Genomic DNA, 11035 nt, shown 5'->3' on the forward strand with positions numbered 1-11035 from the left:
CACCCCATCTCTCCATCTTCACCCCATCACCCCATCTCTCCATCTTCACCCCATCTCCCAATCTCTGCATCTTCACCCCATCTCCCCATCTCTCCATCTTCACCCCATCTCTCAATCTCTCCATCTTCATCCCATCTCCCCATCTCTCCATCTTCACCCCATCTCTCCATCTCTCCATCTTCACCCCATCTCTCCATCTTCACCCCATCTCTCCATCTCTCCATCTTCACCCCATCTCTCAATCTTTCAATCTTCACCCCATCTCCCCATCTTCCATCTTCACCCCATCTCCCCATCTCTCCATCTTCACCCCATCTCCCCATCTCTCCATCTTCACCCCATCTCTCAATCTCTCCATCTTCACCCCATCACCCCATCTCTCCATCTTCACCCCATCTCTCAATCTCTCCATGTTCACCCCATCTCCCCATCTCTCCATCTTCACCCCATCTCTCAATCTCTCCATCTTCACCCCATCTCTCAATCTCTCCATCTTCACCCCATCTCTCAATCTCTCCATCTTCACCCCATCTCTCAATCTCTCCATCTTCACCCCATCTCTCCATCTTCTCCCCATCTTCACCCCATCTCTCCATCTTCACCCCATCTCCCAATCTCTGCATCTTCACCCCATCTCCCCATCTTTCCATCTTCACTCCATCTCTCAATCTCTCCATCTTCACCCCATCTCCCCATCTCTCCATCTTCACCCCATCTCTCCATCTCTCCATCTTCACCCCATCTCTCCATCTCTCCATCTTCACCCCATCTCTCCATCTTCACCCCATCTCTCCATCTCTCCATCTTCCCCCCATCTCTCAATCTCTCAATCTTCACCCCATCGCCCCATCTCTCAATCTTCACCCCATCTCCCCTATTACCCCATCTTCACCCCATCTCTCAATCTCTCCAACTTCACCCCATCTCCCCTATCTCTCCATCTTCACCCCATCTCTCAATCTCTCCATCTTCACCCCATCTCCCCATCTCTCCATCTTCACCCCATCTCTCAATCTCTCCATCTTCACCCCATCTCCCCTATTTGCCCATCTTCACCCCATCTCTCAATCTCTCCATCTTCACCCCATCTCCCCTATCTCTCCATCTTCACCCCATCTCTCAATCTCTCCATCTTCACCCCATCTCCCGATCTCTCCATCTTCACCCCATCTCTCAATCTCTCCATCTTCACCCCATCTCTCCATCTCTCCATCTTCACCCCATCTCTCAATCTCTCCATCTTCACCCCATCTCCCCTATTTGCCCATCTTCACCCCATCTCTCAATCTCTCCATCTTCACCCCATCTCCCCTATCTCTCCATCTTCACCCCATCTCTCAATCTCTCCATCTTCACCCCATCTCCCCATCTCTCCATCTTCACCCCATCTCTCAATCTCTCCATCTTCACCCCATCTCTCCATCTCTCCATCTTCACCCCATCTCTCAATCTCTCAATCTTCACCCCATCGCCCCATCTCTCAATCTTCACCCCATCTCCCCTATTTCCCCATCTTCACCCCATCTCTCAATCTCTCCATCTTCACCCCATCTCCCCTATCTCTCCATCTTCACCCCATCGCTCAATCTCTCCATCTTCACCCCATCGCCCCATCTCTCCATCTTCACCCCATCTCTCAATCTCTCCATCTTCACCCCATCTCTCCATCTTCACCCCATCTCCCCATCTCTCCATCTTCACCCCATCTGCCCATCTCTCCATCTTCACCCCATCTCCCAATCTCTCCATCTTCACCCCATCTTCACCCCATCTCTCCATCTTCACCCCATCTCCCCATCTCTCCATCTTCATCCCATCTCTCAATCTCTCCATCTTCACCCCATCTCCCCTATCTCTCCATCTTCACCCCATCTCCCCATCTCTCCATCTTCACCACATCTCCCCATCTCTCCATCTTCACCCCATCTTCACCCCATCTCTCCATCTTCACCCCATCTCCCCATCTCTCCATCTTCATCCCATCTCTCAATCTCTCAATCTTCACCCCATCTCCCCTATCTCTCCATCTTCACCCCATCTCCCCATCTCTCCATCTTCACCCCATCTCCCCATCTCTCCATCTTCACCCCATCTCCCCTATCTCTCCATCTTCACCCCATCTCCCCATCTCTCCATCTTCACCCCATCTCCCCATCTCTCCATCTTCACCCCATCTCCCCTATCTCTCCATCTTCACCCCATCTCCCCTATCTCTCCATCTTCACCCCATCTCCCCGTCTCTCCATCTTCACCCCATCTCTCAATCTCTCCATCTTCACCCCATCTCCCCATCTCTCCATCTTCACCCCATCTCTCAATCTCTCCATCTTCACCCCATCTCTCAATCTCTCCATCTTCACCCCATCTCCCCATCTCTCCATCTTCACCCCATCTCTCCATCTTCACCCCATCTCTCCATCTCTCCATCTCTCCATCTATTTACCATCTTCACCCTTTCCCTCCATGTCTTTCGCTCTCCACAACTTCTATAATATGATCCAGCCTGCTATAATGAAACGTATCTCCTCTTTAATCCACAGCACTATAATGACAGATAAAGCCTGCTCCTCTCTCTCTCCTCCTCTCATCACAGGTCCTCTCCCCCCTCCTCTCATCACAGGTCCTCTCTCCCCTCCTCCTCTCGTCACGGGTCCTCTCTCCTCTCCTCCTCTCATCACAGGTCCTCTCTCCCCTCCTCCTCTCATCACAGGTCCTCTCTCCCCTTCTCTCATCACAGGTCCTCTCTCCCCTCCTTCTCTCATCACAGGTCCTCTCTCCCCTCCTTCTCTCATCACAGGTCCTCTCTCCCCTTCTCTCATCACAGGTCCTCTCTCCCCTTCTCTCATCATAGGTCCTCTCTCCCCTCCTCTCATCACAGGTCCTCTCTCCCCTTCTCTCATCATAGGTCCTCTCTCCCCTTCTCTCATCACAGGTCCTCTCTCCCCTTCTCTCATCATAGGTCCTCTCTCCCCTCCTCTCATCACAGGTCCTCTCTCCCCTTCTCTCATCACAGGTCCTCTCTCCCCTTCTCTCATCATAGGTCCTCTCTCTCCTCCTCTCATCACAGGTCCTCTCTCCCCTCCTTCTCTCATCACAGGTCCTCTCTCCCCTCCTTCTCTCATCACCGGTCCTCTCTCCCCTCCTTCTCTCATCACAGGTCCTCTCTCCCCTTCTCTCATCACAGGTCCTCTCTCCCCTTCTCTCATCATAGGTCCTCTCTCCTCTCCTCCTTTCATCACAGGTCCTCTCTCCCCTCCTTCTCTCATCACAGGTCATCTCTCCTCTCCTCCTCTCATCACGGGTCCTCTCTCCCCTCCTCCTCTCATCACAGGTCCTCTCTCCCCTCCTCCTCTCATCACGGGTCATCTCTCCTCTCCTCCTCTCATCACAGTCCTCTCTCCACTCCTCCTCTCATTACAGGTCCTCTCTCCCCTCCTCTCATCACAGGTCCTCTCCTCTCATCACAGGTCCTCTCTCCCCTCCTCTCATCACAGGTCCTCTCTCCCCTCCTCTCATCACAGGTCCTCTCTCCCCTCCTCCTCTCATCACAGGTCCTCTCTCTCCTCCTCCTCTCATCACAGGTCCTCTCCTCCTCTCATCACAGGTGCTCTCTCCCCTCCTCCTCTCATCACAGGTCCTCTCCTCCTCTCATCACAGGTCCTCTCTCCCCTCCTCTCATCACAGGTCCTCTCTCCCCTCCTCCTCTCATCACAGGTCCTCTCTCCCCTCCTCTCATCACAGGTCCTCTTTCCCCTCCTCTCATCACAGGTGCTCTCTCCCCTCCTCCTCTCAACACGGGTCCTCTCTCCCCTCCTCTCATCACAGGTCCTCTCCTCCTCTCATCACAGGTCCTCTCTCCCCTCCTCTCATCACAGGTCCTCTCTCCCCTCCTCCTCTCATCACAGGTCCTCTCTCCTCCCCTTCTCTCATCACAGGTCCTCTCCCCCCTCCTCCTCTCATCACAGGTCCTCTCTCCCCTCCTCTCATCACAGGTCCTCTCTCCCCTCCTCTCATCACAGGTCCTCTCTCCCTTCCTCTCATCACAGGTGCTCTCTCCCCTCCTCCTCTCAACACGGGTTCTCTCTCCCCTCCTCTCATCACAGGTCCTCTCATCACAGGTCCTCTCTCCCCTCCTCTCATCACAGGTCCTCTCTCCCCTCCTCCTCTCATCACAGGTCCTCTCTCCTCCCCTTCTCTCATCACAGGTCCTCTCTCCCCTCCTCCTCTCATCACAGGTCCTCTCTCCCCTCCTCTCATCACAGGTCCTCTCTCCCCTCCTCTCATCACAGGTCCTCTCTCCCCTCCTCTCATCACAGGTGCTCTCTCCCCTCCTCCTCTCAACACGGGTCCTCTCTCCCCTCCTCTCATCACAGGTCCTCTCTCCCCTCTAGTCATTGAACAGCATTCTTACATAGGTGTTCCTTTTGTCCAGGTGGGAAAGAGCAGTGTGGATTGCAATAGAGATTGCATCATCTGTGGATCTGTTAGGGCGGTATGCAAATTGGAGTGGGTCGGACTGAGTCGGGACGGAGTTGGGACGGGAGTCGGGGGAATCGGGGTTCAGGGGAAGTAGGCAGGAGTCGGAAGGAATTGGGAGGAGTCGGGAGGAGTCGGGGGGAGTCAGGGGAGTCAGTAGGAGTCAGGGGGAGTCGGAGGAGTCAGGGGGTTCAGGAGAAGTCGGCAGGATTCAGGATGAGTAGGGGAATCAGGAGTCAGAATGAGTCAGATAGAGTCAGGTAGAGTCAGGGGGAGTCAAGGGGAGTCAGGAGGTGTCAGGAGGAATCAGGATGAGTCAGGGGGAGTCAGGAGGAGTCAGGAGGAGTCAGGGGGAGTCAGGAGGAGTCAGGGGGAGTCAGGAGGAGTCAGGAGGTGTCAGGAGGAGTCAGGTCAAGTCAAGAGGAGTCAGGAGGAGTCAGGAGGTATCAGGAGGAGTCAGGAGGAGTCAGGAGGAGTCAGGGGGGAGTCAGGAGGAGTCAGGGGGGAGTCAGGGGGGAGTCGGGGGGGAGTCGGGGGGTTTAGCAGAGGTCATGTTATGGCTATTGCTTCTCTGGAGGGGACCGTGTTGGTGTGTGTTTGTTGTTGGGTTTGTGTGTGTGCACGGAGAGACAGAGTCAGAGATGATTTATTTTCCCTTTTTGTACTTCAACGATTTGCACGTCATTACAACACTGTATATAGACAGAATATGACATTTGTCTTTATTCTTTTGGAACTTCTGTGAATTTTACTGTTCACTTTTGTTGTTTATCTTCTTCACTTGCTTTGGCAACGTAAACACATGTTTCCCATGTTAATAAAGCCCCTTGAATTGATGTGAGAGAGGGAGAGGGAGAGGGAGAGGAGGAGGAGAGGGAGAGGGAGAGGGAGAGGGAGAGGGAGAGGGAGAGGGAGGAGGAGGAGGAGAGGGAGAGGGAGAGGGAGAGGAGGAGGAGAGGGAGAGGGAGAGGGAGAGGGAGAGGGAGGGAGGAGGAGGAGAGGGAGAGGGAGAGGGAGAGGGAGAGGGAGAGGGAGAGGAGGAGGAGAGGGAGAGGGAGAGGGAGAGCGAGAGGGAGGGAGAGGGAGAGGGAGAGGGAGAGGGAGAGGAGGAGGAGAGAAAAAGAGGGCGTGTGGCTTGTACCAGAGAAAACCTACGTAACAAAGGGAGGGGGTCTGTTTATGTGCACATGGACGTATATAGAATACTACCCTACACATCATAACCTTTAAACTCCTAACCTTTTATTTCTATTTCACCTTTATTTAACTAGTCAAGTCAGTTAAGAACAAATTCTTATTTTCAATAATGACGGCCTAGGAACAGTGGGTTAACTGCCTGTTCAGGGGCAAAACGTACCTTGTCAGCTCAGGGATTTGAACTTGCAACCTTCCGGTTATTAGTCCAACGCTCTAACCACTAGGCTACCCTGCCGGTTACTAGTCCAACGCTCTAACCACTAGGCTACCTGCTGGTTACTAGTCCAACGCTCTAACCACTAGGCTACCTGCTGGTTACTAGTCCAACGCTCTAACCACTAGGCTACCCTGCCGGTTATTAGTCCAACGCTCTAACCACTAGGCTACCCTGCTGGTTACTAGTCCAACGCTCTAACCACTAGGCTACCTGCTGGTTATTAGTCCAACGCTCTAACCACTAGGCTACCTGCTGGTTACTAGTCCAACGCTCTAACCACTAGGCTACCTGCTGGTTACTAGTCCAACGCTCTAACCACTAGGCTACCCTGCCAGTTATTAGTCCAACGCTCTAACCACTAGGCTACCCTGCTGGTTACTAGTCCAACGCTCTAACCACTAGGCTACCCTGCCGGTTATTAGTCCAACGCTTTAACCACTAGGCTACCTGCTGGTTACTAGTCCAACGCTCTAACCACTAGGCTACCTGCTGGTTATTAGTCCAACGCTCTAACCACTAGGCTACCTGCTGGTTACTAGTCCAACGCTCTAACCACTAGGCTACCTGCTGGTTATTAGTCCAACGCTCTAACCACTAGGCTACCTGCTGGTTACTAGTCCAACGCTCTAACCACTAGGCTACCCTGCCGGTTATTAGTCCAACGCTCTAACCACTAGGCTACCCTGCTGGTTACTAGTCCAACGCTCTAACCACTAGGCTACCCTGCCGGTTATTAGTCCAATGCTCTAACCACTAGGCTACCTGCTGGTTACTAGTCCAACGCTCTAACCACTAGGCTACCTGCTGGTTATTAGTCCAACGCTTTAACCACTAGGCTACCTGCTGGTTACTAGTCCAACGCTCTAACCACTAGGCTACCTGCTGGTTATTAGTCCAACGCTCTAACCACTAGGCTACCTGCTGGTTACTAGTCCAACGCTCTAACCACTAGGCTACCTGCTGGTTATTAGTCCAACGCTCTAACCACTAGGCTACCTGCTGGTTATTAGTCAAATCAAATCAAATCAAATTGTATTTGTCACATACACATGGTTAGCAGATGTTAATGCGAGTGTAGCGAAATGCTTGTGCTTCTAGTTCCGACAATGCAGTGATAACCAACAAGTAATCTAACTAACAATTCCAAAACTACTGTCTTGTACACAGTGTAAGGGGATAAGGAATATGTACATAAGGATATATGAATGAGTGATGGTACAGAGCAGCATACAGTAGATGGTATCGAGTACAGTATATACATATGAGATGAGTATGTAGACAAAGTAAACAAAGTGGCATAGTTAAAGTGGCTAGTGACATAAGAATGCAGTCGATGATCTAGAGTACAGTATATACATATGCATATGAGATGAATAATATAGGGTAAGTAACATTATATAAGGTAGCATTGTTTAAAGTGGCTAGTGATATATTTACATCATTTCCCATCAATTCCCATTATTAAAGTGGCTGGAGTTGGGTCAGTGTCAATGACAGTGTGTTGGCAGCAGCCACTCAATGTTAGTGGTGGCTGTTTAACAGTCTGATGGCCTTGAGATAGAAGCTGTTTTTCAGTCTCTCGGTCCCAGCTTTGATGCACCTGTACTGACCTCGCCTTCTGGATGATAGCGGGGTGAACAGGCAGTGGTTCGGGTGGTTGATGTCCTTGATGATCTTTATGGCCTTCCTGTAACATCGGGTGGTGTAGGTGTCCTGGAGGGCAGGTAGTTTGCCCCCGGTGATGCGTTGTGCAGACCTCACTACCCTCTGGAGAGCCTTACGGTTGAGGGCGGAGCAGTTGCCGTACCAGGCGGTGATACAGCCCGCCAGGATGCTCTCGATTGTGCATCTGTAGAAGTTTGTGAGTGCTTTTGGTGACAAGCCGAATTTCTTCAGCCTCCTGAGGTTGAAGAGGCGCTGCTGCGCCTTCTTCACGACGCTGTCAGTGTGAGTGGACCAATTCAGTTTGTCTGTGATGTGTATGCCGAGGAACTTAAAACTTGCTACCCTCTCCACTACTGTTCCGTCGATGTGGATAGGGGGGTGCTCCCTCTGCTGTTTCCTGAAGTCCACAATCATCTCCTTAGTTTTGTTGACGTTGAGTGTGAGGTTATTTTCCTGACACCACACTCCGAGGGCCCTCACCTCCTCCCTGTAGGCCGTCTCGTCGTTGTTGGTAATCAAGCCTACCACTGTTGTGTCGTCCGCAAACTTGATGATTGAGTTGGAGGCGTGCGTGGCCACGCACGGGGAGTACAGGAGAGGGCTCAGAACGCACCCTTGTGGGGCCCCCGTGTTGAGGATCAGCGGGGAGGAGATGTTGTTGCCTACCCTCACCACCTGGGGGCGGCCCGTCAGGAAGTCCAGTACCCAGTTGCACAGGGCGGGGTCGAGACCCAGGGTCTCGAGCTTGATAGTCCAACGCTCTAACCACTAGGCTACCTGCTGGTTATTAGTCCAACGTTCTAACCACTAGGCTACCTGCTGGTTATTAGTCCAACGCTCTAACCACTAGGCTACCTGCTGGTTATTAGTCCAACGCTCTAACCACTAGGCTACCCTGCCGCCCCAACCTACATCCTGATTCTGGACAAAATCGCCTGGAAGGATTCCTACTACCAACGATTGTTATTTCCAAGCTATACAGCAAATGCTCTGGCAGAGAATAAAGGGAAACCCTATTCAACCAGAGTGAGTTTAGTCTGAAGCTACTTTTAAAAGCCAAGAGGAAAAATACATTACAATGATATATTTTATTTTATAAGGAGTGAATGCTATATTCAGGCTACCAAGCATGCTAGAACAGAACAGATCTGTCTGCAACTTCAATTAGCCCTGAGGTGTGAAGTGAGAGGTGTCAAAGCCCTTGAGCCCAACAATGGCAGGAGAGTCACACAGACTCCCCCACACAAATGCAGAGGTCTTTGAAGCCCCCTCCCGCTGTTCAGAGTTCATTACAATAACCCTCTGGATGTAAAAAATGATAAGGCACGCAAAGAGTACAAAGAGAATTTTATGGAAAATCAAGACACACTTTTTTGCTGACTGTCATAAAAATGGGAACATAAGCAACTTAATCTTCCACACAGACCATCCCCTGGCATGGCACAGTGTTATATTAACACACTACCTATCTGTTAAGAGAGGGGGTAATAGCCATGGTTGGAAACTCAGGATATTAGACAACAAGGACAATGGTCAGCCAATGTTAATGTGTACAGACCTGGAACAGTAATGGCAAATCCAAACAGTTTAAGCTGGACTTTCACATGATCAAATAAATAGCTCAGCAGGAAAAGCTCTCTCTTGAGAAAGATACCCCCACCCCGAGTGTGTCTGACCAGACCTCTTCATTATACAACCCCACAGACGAGCCACCCCAAGTGGAAAGTCAACCTCCCAGCACAGAGTACTACTCCCTTATTGAAATGAAGGATACATTCACCCAGCTGGAGATAAGGCAGTTGGAGCTGGAACAGCAGGTGATTACACTGCAGTCAGCAGTCCAGTTCAACAACACCCTCTTAACCAGACCCGGAGTGCTGGAAGTGGAGAGAGACATATCTGGACTCTGGACTGTGGTGAGACAACATCAACAGGAGAAAAAGAGGGAGCAGGAGAAGAACAGAGCACTAGAGGATCAGACTGCTGGAGGAGGAGAGGATCAGACTGCTGGAGCAGGAGAAGAACAGAGCACTAGAGGATCAGACTGCTGGAGGAGGAGAGGATCAGACTGCTGGAGCAGGAGAAGAACAGAACACTAGAGGATCAGACTGCTGGAGGAGGAGAGGATCAGACTGCTGGAGCAGGAGAAGAACAGAACACTAGAGGATCAGACTGCTGGAGGAGGAGAGGATCAGACTGCTGGAGCAGGAGAAGAACAGACTGCTGGAGGAGGAGAGGATCAGACTGCTGGAGGAGGAGAAGAACAGAACACTAGAGGATCAGACTGCTGGAGGAGGAGAGGATCAGACTGCTGGAGCAGGAGAAGAACAGAACACTAGAGGATCAGACTGCTGGAGGAGGAGAGGATCAGACTGCTGGAGGAGGAGAGGATCAGACTGCTGGAGGAGGAGAGGATCAGACTGCTGGAGGAGGAGAGGATCAGACTGCTGGAGCAGGAGAAGAACAGAGCACTAGAGGAGAGGATCAGACTGCTGGAGGAGAACTTGAGAACAATGACATGTGACAGAGAACAACTCATTAGAGAGCTGGCCACCCCGGTAGAGAAGCCAGTAGAACAGTCCACCCCAGACCCTAAACATAGCCTCCACACCACAGCAGAACAGTCCACCTCAGACCCTGACCATAGCCTCCACATCACAGTAGAACAGTCCACCTCAGACCCTGACCATAGCCTCCACATCACAGCAGTACAGACAAATGAAGAACCCCAAGCCCAGAGGATCCCACCCCGACTGAGCACCCCTCCCCTGTCAGCCACCCTGATAGCCCTCCTGATAACCCCTCCACACTCACTGAGGACATACAAAAGTCACATATTGTACTCCTTATGAACTATACAATACATTTTTTTTAAACTCTGGTGTCCAAACACCTAGACCTTCTGTCTGAGGACCAACTAGGGTCACCAAGCCACATAATAATACACACAGGCACAAATGACCTGAGAACACAGCAGGAAAGGGTGGCCACATCACTCAAGGGAGTGATTTATCTCCACTCTGCTATCACGAAAATACTTCCACCCTTCTACCATTCAGCAGGTAAACACTCCCTAAAGGCTGTCTCATCGTTGTACAGTGGTTCCTCCTTTAAAAGTTGTGTCATACTGCGGTACACCTTGCGTGCTGCCGCAGCATTCTGTGGGACGTCATTTAAATGTCAGCCATTTACTGCAAGTTATTGCTTGACCACCAGAGGGCATCGTTGAGAAGCATTTGATAGTTTTCCGTATTGGCATTACCAGAGAATTTAAAACCTTTTTTTTGTAATAACATAATATATGGGATTGATTTTAAGAATTTTGGCTTAAAACCTCTTTGGGATAGGGGGCAGCGTTTTTCACTTTTGGATAAATAGCGTGCCCAATTTCAGCTTCGTGATACTCATGCCAGGAATATAAGATATGCATATTATTAGTAGATTAGGATAGAAAACACTCATAAGTTTCTAAAACTGTTT

Source organism: Oncorhynchus nerka, linkage group LG12 (genome assembly GCF_034236695.1).
Source record: "Oncorhynchus nerka isolate Pitt River linkage group LG12, Oner_Uvic_2.0, whole genome shotgun sequence".
Lineage (NCBI taxonomy): Eukaryota > Metazoa > Chordata > Actinopteri > Salmoniformes > Salmonidae > Oncorhynchus > Oncorhynchus nerka.